A 12,652-nucleotide genomic window follows, 5' to 3' on the forward strand; every position below is an offset into this window, starting at 1 on the left:
AAAAAGCAGTCATTCCTTAAAAAATAGAAAAGATGGCCAGCACAATCTAGTCGCAGGTTCCTAAGTTGTCAAAGGACAACTATGAAATGTGGTACATCCAAATGAAGGCGTTGTTCGGGTCGCAAAAACTATGGGAGATCGTCACCGATGGGTGTGTAGAACTCACTATGGAGGAAGAAGCCGCCTTCACAAAAGAAGAAAAGACTGCTCTCAAAAATCAAAGGAAAAAAGACAACAAAGCTTTGTTCCTCCTCTATCAAGGGTTAGATGAATCAACCTTTGAAAAGATTGCCGAAGCAACATCAAGCATGGGATACTCTTGGCACCATCTTCAAGAGTGTTGATCAAGTGAAGCGGGTTCGCCTTCAAACACTAAGAGCCAAGTTCGAAGTGGCGCACATGAAGGACGGTGAAAGTATCTCTGACTACTTCTCACGTCTAATTGTTATTATTAACAATTTAAAAAGAAATGGTGAAAAAGTTGAAGATATACGTGTTATTGAAAAGGCATTGCGATCTCTCACAACCAAGTTTGAGCACGTGGTTGTGGCGATCGAAGAATCAAAGGACCTTGAAAAATTATTCATTGAAGAACTAATGGGATCGTTGCAAGTGCATGAGCAACAAATGCAAAAAAATGTTGGTTCAACACTTGAACATGCCTTAGAGTCTAAGTTAACTCTAAAAGAACAAAAGAATGGCCATACACAACGAGGCAGCCGTGGCACTAGCAATCGTGCAAGAGGTAGAGGGTGTGGATATCATCCAAGTCATCAACAAAATCAGCAAAAGTTTACCAGTTTCCGTGGAAGAGGAAATGGTAGAGGCTGATTCATACGTGGTCGTGGAAACACAAACAATGTTCAATGTCACAATTGCAAGAAATTCGACCATTATGCCTTTGAGTGTTGGAGCAAAGTGGATCAAGATGAACGATCCAACTATGCTAAAGCATCACACCATGAACAAGAAGACTCCACACTCCTCCTCGCACAAGAAAAAGCATGTGAACTGCCAGATGTGTGGTATCTCGACACGGGTGCAAGCAACTATATGAGTGGTAACAAAGAATTGTTCGTGGAACTTACAGAAGGAGTTCGTGGCGACGTGAGTTTTGGCGACTCATCAAAGGTACCTGTGATAGTCAAAGGAAAAGTTAAAATCTATCAGAAGAATGGTGAGCCAAATTACATCTCTAATGTGTATTACGTACCAAACATGAAAAATAACATCCTCAGTATCGGCCAACTCCTTGAGAAGGGGTATGTCATACACATGGAGAACTGTTCTCACTCGATAAGAGATGCTCACAGGAGACTTGTGGCTCAAGTCCAAATGGCGAAGAATCGTATGTTTCCGCTCCATATTAACACAAAGGCTGAAAAGTGTTTCTGTGGACTTGTGAAAAATGATTCATGGAGATGACATCTTCGCTTCGGGCATCTCTATTTCAGTGGCCCCAAACTCTGATCCTCATCAAGCATGGTGCATGGCTTGCCAGCTATTGAAGCTCCATAACATGTGTGTGAGGCGTGCACACTCGACAAGCAACAAAGGAACTCATTTCCAAGTGGAGTGTCTAGAAGAGCAAAGGAACCACTTCAGTTGGTTCACACTGATATTTGCGGACCACTTGAAACACCCTCTCTTGGAGGTAATAAATACTTTATTACCTTCATTAATGATTTCAACAGAAAACTTTGGGTGTATTACATTAAAGAAAAATCTTCAGCTTTCACTATCTTTAAAATGTTCAAAGCTCATGTCGAAGTTGAAAATGGTCACAAAATTAAAGTACTCAAATCTGACAGAGGTGGAGAGTACACCTCAAATGTTTTTCAAGATATTTGCAGGGAACAAGGCATCAAACAGCAATACACTACAGCCTACACGCCACAATAGAATGGCATTGTGGTACGGAAGAACCGCACCATCCTTGACATGACGAGGACCATGCTGAAGGAAAAAGGCCTGCTAAAGAGCTTCTAGGCAGAGGCAGTTGCAGGTACTACCTACCTGCTCAATCGGTGCCAACCAAGAGCATTAGAAACATGACACCACAGGAGGCATGGAGTGGCTACAAATTGAGCGTAGCGCAATTAATGATCTTTGGGTGTGTCGCCTACGCTCAAGTTCCAGAAGCAAGAAGAAGGAAGCTTGATGATCATGGCGAAAAATGCATCTACATCGGCTACAGTGAAGCGTCTAAAGCCTACAAGCTCTATAATCCACTAACCAATAAAGTAATGGTGAGTAGAGATGTGGTTTTTAGTGAAGAAGAGGCTTGGAAATGGAATAATGAAGAATCGACCAAAGATATTCTAGTCGAAACAGAAGAACCTGAAGAAAGGCATGACCGTCAAGAACAAACGCCCGCAACACCTTCTTCGGCTGCATCATCAGTACATAGAAGTCCAGGAATACATTCCATCACTCCTAAAAGCACTCTATCAATTCAAAATTCGGCCAGCTCGTCCTCACCCATGGCACCTATAAAAATGAAAAACTTAAGCGACATCTATGAGGAAACTGAAGAGGTCAATCTTTTCTACCTGTATGTAGATCATGAGCCTCTGACGTTTCAGGAGACCATAAAAGAATAATGTTGGAGAATCGCCATGAAAGAAGAAATTCATGCCATTGAGAAAAATGACACATGGGAGCTGACTACGCTTCCTAATGGCCAGAAAACTATTGGCGTCAAATGGGTGTACAAGATCAAGCGAAATGTTGATGGTGAGATCGATCGCTATAAGGCAAGGCTCGTAGTAAAGGGCTATAAACAGAAGTACGGGGTGGACTATGAAGAAGTCTTTGCTCCTGTTGCTCGCCTTGACACTGTGAGGATAATTATCTCCCTTGCAGCCCATTATAGTTAGATGATCTACTAACTGGATGTGAAATCTGTATTCCCGAATAGAATTCTGGAAGAAGATGTCTATGTTGACCAGCCTGAAGGCTTTGTTATGCAAGGGGAGGAATACAAGGTGTATCGACTGAAGAAAGCCCTCTATGGGTTGAAGCAAGCTCCAATTGCTTGGAATGCACGCATCGACAACTATCTTCAAGAGAACGGCTTCGCACAATGTCTATATGAGCATGCAGTTTACATCAAGAAGAATGCTCATGGTGATATGCTTATAGCATGCTTGTATAATGATGATTTGTTGTTTACAGGAAACAGTCAACCGATGTTTGATGAATTCAAGAAGGCCATGTTTAAGGAGTTAGAGATGACCGACGGAGGTCTGATGTCCTTTTTTCTGGGTATTGAAGTGAAGCAACAACATGGTGGCATCTATATATCTCAGAAGAAGTATGCCAAGGAATTTCTTGAAAATTTCAAGATGGTCAATTGCAATGTCGTAAACACGCCTGTAGTAACGGGCTTAAAACTAACAAAGGACGGAGAAGGAAGAAGCATCAACTATGTTCAAGAGTTTGATTGGAAGCCTAAGGTACCTCACAATCATAAGGCCGGATATCGTCTACAGTGTTGGGCTTCCAAGTAGGTACATGGAAGCAACAAAAGAATCACACTGGCTAGCCGTAAAAAAAATCTTCAGGTACGTCAAAGGAACAATGGAATTCGGTCTTTTCTATCCATATGATGATGAAGCAATACTAAATGGATACTCAGACAGTGATTGGGGAGGTGACCAAGATGAAAAAAAGAGCACCACCGGCTATGTATTCTATCTCGGAACGACTGCTTTCACATGGAATTCGAAAAAGCAGAGTGTGGTCGCCCTGTCCACATGTGAAGCAGAGTACGTGGCAGCATCATCCACTGTCTGTGAGGGAATTTGGTTGAGAAACCTAATAAAGGAGCTGAAGCATCTGCAGGAAGGATCCACAGTCATATATGTGGATAACAAGTCGGCAATCGAACTAGCCAAAAATCCAGTGCAGCATGGAAGAAGCAAACACATTGATACTCGATATCATTTTCTGAGAGATCACATGAAGCAGAAAACGATAAAATTAGAGTATTGTCATACTACAGAATAGGTGGCGGATATTTTCACAAAGGCATTACCAACAGATGCATTCAAATGACTAAGAACGATGCTCGGAATGAAGTCGGTTTTGGTTTGAAGGGAAGTGTTGGAAGACCAAACCAATCCGGTGCATCCGTTCGTTGGAGTCTCAAGAAGAGTAAATGAGGAGAAAGCTTCCAACATCCAGAGCATTTTCCTCCATGCGACTGTTCAATTTCTCCATGCAACTATTCGGTTCTGATGCAAGATATTTAATATTTTTATTTTGGTTTTTGTTGCTATAGTAAATATTATACCCCTGTAGTGTAATTTAAATGGGCATTTGTGTCTTTTCACCTTGATGGAAGATGTCTATATAAGGAGCTCTTGTAGTCCATTTGGGACTAACTCAGTGATCTTGTAAGCCACAGTAAAATAGCAAAGTTCATCTTCTCTTCTCACGAGTCCAGTGAGTTTAAATCTTAAGCTTTGTAAAGCCAAGAAAAGTTCTGGCTAGTACAGCCATCAGAGACATCGCTCCAATAGGAATAACCAGAATAGAAATAAATGGAAGAGAAAAGAATTCTACGCGAGAAGAAGTTTAATTCGAGAATCGTTGAGTCACGAGGGTAATCATCTAAGTTCAACCCTTATTGGACGTTGTTGAGAAGCTGAAATCATAAGAAAAGAGGAGAAATAGAGGAAGAAAAGAAGAATAGGAAATGAGAAAAGAAAAGAGAAAAAAGAATTAAGTCAAGTCAATTCGGTGAGTCAACCTGCTGCATATCCGCGTTTGAGTCGAATCGCAAGGCTGAGCCCAGCTCCGCATGCATGACGTTCCTCAAATAAGTCCTTTCTCCATTATTTATTTTTTTTGTATTATTCGCAAAGATTTTAGTTATCATTTTGTCGCACAGCGACACTGAGTCAAGGCACCAATTAAGCTTATCTTAGTTTAAGAGTATAAGAATTCTAGTGCAAGACTTGATGAATAAACATGTAATTTCATGTAGGAATTTCATATATTTACGCCTGAAAAACCATCGAGTCATGCCAAGTCACATCTTGCTCGAATAAGTCCAACTATGAGTAACTAAAGTCGAACTCCAAACTTATGCATAACTTTCCAACAATAGATCAGACTGTTTCGCATGTAATCAGTTAGGTGATCTTTCTGACATTAAAATTTTATGTTTGCAACATACGTTTAGTTTAGGTATTAATGCTTTATTACTTGTTGGCAAGTGTAATGATTTGGTTGTACTTAACATGGAATGTTGTCTTTTATTAATGTGGTAAATACATTAGTTTAATTTATGTTTGACATGATTGACGTTATGGTTATATTGATTTAAATTGGGTTTACCATGTGTTATTGTTTCACTTGATGTGGTGAAAGTGTTGGGTTTAATCTTGTTAGCATGTGTATTATCTCTCTAGTCGATGCTTGTAGATGCTTTAATTTTAGTTTTAACACATTGTTTTAAATCTAGTCATTGGATATATCATTTGTGAAATGAATGTGTGCAGTTTAATTTTTTGCTGCACTTGTGAGGATGTCAGTGGATGTTTCGATTACTTGCACTAGTTACTTAATATGTGTGGCCTTACAATTTTACGTTTTAGGTTTAGTTATTGAAAGTATGTACTAGGGATTCTCTGCCCTAAAAGGATTAAAATACATGGGTGTTCTACTCGAAAAAGATCAGTATGCGTTACAAATGCTTTGCCCTAAAAGGATCAATATGTTTGATAGGTGCTCCATCCTAAAATAGTCCAAAAATGTTCCTAAATAATTGTTTTATTTTTATTTTTATTTCATAAATTTCAAATTGTTATTATGGGAATGCCGATTTATTTTTGTAACTGTTCATGTTTATTACATTGAGTTTATACTTGGTATTAACATGAAATTTTTAATTTGAGAATGATGTGATCCTATGACTCATTGTGCTCACACCCCCTTACACTGTTTTGCAAGTATAGATTTGTAGTATTTCGAGCAAGCTAGATATTTTGCTTATTGAGTCATCGTTCTCACACCCCCTTACATGGGTGCTCTATTTTATTAATTAGGTTTGGTTTAGATTTAAATTATTTTTGTACAGTAGGTTAATTTGATTTTCAATTTCAATGTAATAGAAATTTTAACTAAATGTTTGAATATTGATTAATGTGAAAAATAATTAGTATGATTTCATTTCAATTGGCTCTAAGTGTTTTTTTGGAATGAATAAAAATTATGTAAAACACAATTTAATTTGATTAAAATAACCTCACGAGTTTAGGATTTAGGTCCCAAATAACCCAATTTAGATATCTAAATTCCAGGATGTTATACTCCATTTCATTTGCAAATTATGGCTAATTAATGATTTTACAAGGCCTAAATTTTGCATTGAAGCATCGAAACAACGAGAATTGCTTGATAGATGTGTGGTATATTATGGTGATTTGTGAAAAACAATACATGTTTGCACGTGTATGTGAGAGCTCTATCTCTTCTCCTTTTACTTATCTTTTCCCCCTAGGTTTCAGGGTCATCACTTGCTTGAAACCCCTGGCTCCATCTTGGTTCATGGCTTGGAAGGGCCATGTACAAACTAGCACAAGTCAGGATTTGGATATGCTCCTACAACCATATTAATAGAAACACACATGCATTGCACCTAGATGGGACAGCTAGCATTGTGTTCAGTGTTCCATGCAAAAGGCTTTTCATTGCGAGCGTGCAAAATTGTAACAACCCTAAAATTTTTACATAAATTTCAACTTGAAATAGGATAAACCACCTCACTTAAACTAACACAACTAAATGGGAACTAACCATCTAACTGAGGTTATCAACACTAATTTTCCTAGTGCAAGCCTTTCTAAGAACGAAGGTGGACTAATCTTCAGACCTGAGCGACTCATAAACCCTGTAAGATAAACTTATCGCTCAGAGCTCATTCATAATCAATCAGGACCTACCAAAACACCCACCTTAGGCATTTAATGATCTTGCAAGACGAATAAATGGTGTGGATCGGACAAGATTACGGCATGGACGCCATTTCTGATCGGTGCGTGTACACAGATTGTGTGCTCGCGCTGTACATAGAATTTTCATATCAGGTCAAAAGAGCTTTGACCCAAAAGAAATTACAAAGCTGGAAAATTTCAAAACTTCCTCCCACCTAGCGCTCATTCAAACCAGACCCTTCATTTGTCAAAGCAAACGATCATCCATCTGAATGCACTAAATCTAGACCGTCCATCGGGTTGGTGGGGTCCCACCGACCCTAACCATGCCTAGATTTGCGATTGAAAGTCTTCTACACGAGCACGAGTAACAACCGGTTGGGTGTTGCGAAAGGAGGGTGCTGACGAAGAGTGTATAGCCACATATGCCATCCCGCTGGCGAATATGACCATTGAAGGTCGTCAAATGGGTGCCACGTACACAGAAAAATCCTTATCAACCCTACTGTTTTCCAAATTTGCACCCCTACCTGTTGGAAAGCGGAAAGAATCTTTCCACTTATAGCAACCACCCATCCCAGCCGTTCTTCATCCTCTGGGAGCTTCATCGGAGAGATCTGGGACGTCCGAACTAGGGCTGTTCGGAATATCACATAAGAAGGTCGAGAAAATGGTGAGATGCAACCACGTCTCAAACCTTCCCCATTTTAACAAGTATCTTAAACAACAGCTCTCCTTGCACCATGAGATGGAACCCACATTACTGTTAGGACATATGAGGACCATCCAAACAGCCCTGATCTGTGAATAAACTGTCCCACGTGAAAATGTCATTAATAGTCTATCGTCTTCCCAAATATGGTCGTTGGACCCACATTCCATAGAAATATTCCTATCACACATCCAGACTGTTCATCATGTGGCCCACCACACATAAAGCCCATCAGGATAGGTCTTATAGACTCATGCATGAGATCTAATATGTAGAGTGGCCCTAATGACAAGCCATTCTCGGCTAAACCATTTTACTTTCACGCTAATCTTCGTGATTAGCTATGAAACTCTCCAGAAATAGAATGGATATAAATAGCCTGATAGTAGGGCGAATCCCAAGGAGAAGAAAAAGATAGGAAATAGAAAGAGAAAGAGAGATTTTGGGCATTGCTTGGGCAAGTTGCAAGCTTTGTAGCGGCTCGAGTCGTCCGATTTTTAAGAGAAAGCTGAGGGTGAGGAAGGAAATGGTAAGAGAGAAGAAGCAGGGTGAGTGAAAAGAGGAAGCTGAGAGAGTGAGTGAGAGAATCGGCTAAGATGAGTTCCTAGCCACCATTTCACCTCAAAACAGGGACCGGAACTGGGTCCGGGAGAAGTATTCCCGATTTTCGGCATATTAGATCCTTTCCTGCTCTCGCACCACGCCCCTGATCAGGCAATCTCGTCAATCCTTCCTCAGCTATTGTGAAAATCCGTCTGCTTGGCCAACTGTGTTCACAGTCACCTAAACTCGATATCGAGTTGAGTGACTCAGCCACACGTCCCAGGATAAAAACCTTGATCCGACTCCATGGCAGTGGTCGGTTTCCCCAATGCAACCGCACCATCGATTATCTCAGGTCGATATTGGTCACTGCTAAAATATCAGACCTAATAGTTGGAAGAGTCGACTAAGTTAAGGGGTTACTAAGTTAGAAACTCCACATTTCAAGTGGAGCCCTGACTTGAAGTCGAAGTTGAGGACCCTTCCGATTCAGCCTCTCTACGCCTTCATGGAGGACCATCAGGTAACAAAACCACGCCTACCTCTATCGTAGTTTTATATATATAACTAGTTGTTTACCTAACTGAGTTAACTTAGTGATTAACCTCTGAAATAAACAATCAGAGCATGTCCCTCACCTGAAGCCTGAAGCACTCACCATACATCCAAGACCCCAGTAAGTTACTACGGCAGGTGAGTTTTCTTAGAAAAGAAAATCAACTAGTTGTGCTCAGCAGAGTGAACTTGTTACCGACTCGCTGGAGCCTTACAATGACTTACTAGAGCCCTGTAATGTATTACAACAGGTACTGTTACCTACTGCCACCTTGTTTGAATAATAATCCCCTTCAAATCAACTCCAAGAACAAGCATCTTGAACTCCTCTTGTAAGAACAACGAATCAAGATCATGAGGAGCATCCCCCATAGCTTCTTCCCTTCATAAATTTCCATGTAGATTAGATACCCACTGTAAAGAATTTTAGAGATTTATTATTCCTAGTTGCATACTTCTAATTCCTAATTGAGTGAATTTCCATGAAGTAATCTTTTAATGTCATCTTCCTTTGATTACGTATAGGAAGTATTGTATTATAATTTTCATGCTACATTTATAATTAATTGGCTATGATTAGTCTTCCATTACACATGATGAGAACATGAAACTTCAGGCCAGATTATCTATAAACTGTTTAGTGAAAATTTACTTCATGACTTGCTATATTCTCTAGTTTCTAGCTTACTTGATACTGTCATAGGGGTAGACCCTACAATAAGGGAAATGCGATCTTGTCCCAAGTAGTGCTCCATGTAAGGATATAAATTCCATCTTTCATAGTTGTTATAGATTTATCATAGTACTAAAATTCCTCTTGTCATCTCTATATCAGGAACTTAATTCTAATAATATGACTTGGGCTTTACAACTCTTAATTCATACTACATTGTGAGTTGTGTAAGAAATGTGTATAAGATGGCTCCTTTGGAAATATAAAAAGGGCCCTTTAAATGATTCGTAAGCTCACTTGAGGCTTTATATGATGCTTGGTAAGACTCTGTTGAATGTAAAGAAAAATCGTATTGAATTCATGGATGAATGTTTCATACTTACAATTAGAAGGACATTAATTCATACCCTATCAATGAAGCATACATAAGTGTCATGGTGCATAACATCCATGCATATTGTTGGGTTGCTAAAGGTTTTATTACCTAAATTCAACCATCAAAGTATGCATATTTGCACCAATATGGGCCACTCCTTTCTTAAATGAGGCTTTTACGGGATTTTAGTACCTCCTCGGGCGTACCCCGTGTATTTTTTCAGGAGGTCATCCTTAAGTGCGCTCACCTTTATGGCCTTTTCCAGGTAGTTTACCTACCGCGGGCGATCTCTTATTTTAACAGCTGGATGTGCATACCCAGATCTGTGACTTGAACATACATTCATACATCCATGCATATGCATATGAAGTTGTTCTGCCCTATGAATCGAATATGCTATGTTAACCTATATTGGAATAATGTGATATGATTGAATATATGAGGGAATTCCCATTAAGTTTTCACTCACCCAATTGTGCAGTTGTACCAAATAGACACAGGCATGACGGGGGAAGATGACGCCTATAACGACACCCCTGGTGCAGCTGATGAGAAGTATGGAGAGGATGGACAATATGCTGACACGGTTGAGCCGTTGAAGCTCAACTGATGATATAGAATCTATTCACTTCCATGTTTTCAGACATTATCTTAGTTTTGATAGGTTTGGGAATTGTAATTAAAAATCCCCTGCTGTGAGATCTTGCTTTACTTTTTACTTCCACTCACACATGATGAACTTATTTAAATAGTAGTTATGTGTCGATATTACAAAAGGTGTTGAACATTACATGAATGGTAGTTGCATAGTATGACGTAACCCTCGGGATTCTCATGCTCGAGCGATCATCCTCGGGTTATGAAAATCAGGGTGTTACAAAAATGGACAACACTTGTAAAGTGGCAACTAATGAAGGCTGATCGATGCATCATTGGATGTGTTAGGGATGAATCCTTGTAAATAAATAAATAACTGATTATAAGATCAACCCAAGGGCTAAAGCATAACATGGTAAGAAATGATAATAAGGTAGGGCTAATGTCTTCCTACGTAGTTATATAAAAGGAGAATAAGTTTCAATTGAATGCATTGAAATTCTTTAGTATATTCACATGATGGACAACCCACATTAAAAGTGGGCTTCATATGATAGATTATTCATATCTAACGTTTAACATAATGGATGGTCCAAATGTCTTAAAATATGAAGATTATAGACATCTATTCTTTTACCAATTTTTGCGCAATTCATCTATAATACCTTAAACTTTCTAATAATAGACTATTAAAAGTTCTTGAGTATTACTATGAAATTTAATTTAGAATATATAATTGTGTGTGTGTGTGTGTGTGTGTGTGTGCGTGTGTGTGTGTCACCAATTTAACCTATCTTGACCTTACATTTATTCTCTAAACTAAATTTGACCATTGAGAATAATCTTCACTCATAGATCAAGTCATCCGATCATTGATTTTTAAAACAGAATCATCATATATCCAAGTATTCTCACTTGTCCATCATGACCAACCGTTTAGTCAGCTATTCAACACTAGATAAATATATCTGACTATTCACTTTGATTTTAGATCAACCGATTATAGGAAACTAACTACTTAGTCTCTACATCTACTCATATACTATCGAATTGAGATTTAGTATTTAGATCAAATCGCTTATACATTTGCTTGAATATGGTTTTGTAGTCCCGATCATTCTAAATCCTAGGAAAATATCATGTACTTTTTTTTCCACCATAAAAGTACCTTAGGTTTCATAAAGGATAGGCCCAAATGGTTCATTACTTATTGAACCTAAACAACTGTAAATTTTCAAAATCATTTTATATTGACAACCTATCACTCCAAGAATTTTAATTTCTAAACCATATATCATAATGAGATGAAATTTAAAAATTAGGTTCCTAATTTATTCCTAAGACTATAGAAAAATTTTCAAAGTAAAAATTAAGGTTGCTAATTTACTCTTGAGACTTTAGAAAAAAATTTAAAGTAAAATTCTATAGTTTTGTTAGTGTTTCATCCCTACAAGATGCAAAAAGTTGCTTACCAGCAGAACATTTCACAAAATTTTGTAACTATTTTATTTTTATATAATTATTTATAGATTAAATTGAGCTGAAATTTTAGAGAAAAGTTTCCAGAGACCTAAGTGAGCTGTTAGAAAAGTTTCAAAATTTTCTGATAAATCCACCTATTGAAACTAGCAGAGGTTTCCTAACGTGGTAGGTTTTCACCGAAATGAGCAAAATTTTTGGACAAATTGAAAAATCTCCAGTTCTGATTTGGAAAACTTGTTTTTACAGCTTAGAACTCTATTTAAGAACAAATTTCAATCCACAATAAATTTATTAGTAAGTTTGAAAATTTATTTCGAATGTACCTAGATTCATTCTTTGAATTCCACATCTAATTTAACAATTTCAATGGGGAACATCAATATGGGATTCTAATTCCTCAACTTCCTAGTTTCTTTTGGGAATTCTCCTAAGTATCTAATTCATGATCTTATCCTAGTCGTATAAATCTTATGATGGTCTTTGCCCTTAGGCCCAGTTAATCTCATTCTTATTCTCTGATACCAACTGTAATGCCCTAAATTTTCGCGACCCCAGAACATACTCATGCTTGAGAATTTTGGGTGTTAATAAACTAATAATTTGATACTTCAAAATCATACCTTTTTTTTTTCCCATTTAGATCGCATCCACTTATATTCACAATGGTAACCATTCACGAGAATAAAATCAGTTATACTTCTTATTTCATTAAGACATAAAATTTAGCTAATTGTCTACTGCCCTCTCAAGTTGGAGCTGATTACATTATC

This window comes from Magnolia sinica, chromosome 13 (assembly GCF_029962835.1).
Source record: "Magnolia sinica isolate HGM2019 chromosome 13, MsV1, whole genome shotgun sequence".
In the NCBI taxonomy this organism is placed as follows: domain Eukaryota; kingdom Viridiplantae; phylum Streptophyta; class Magnoliopsida; order Magnoliales; family Magnoliaceae; genus Magnolia; species Magnolia sinica.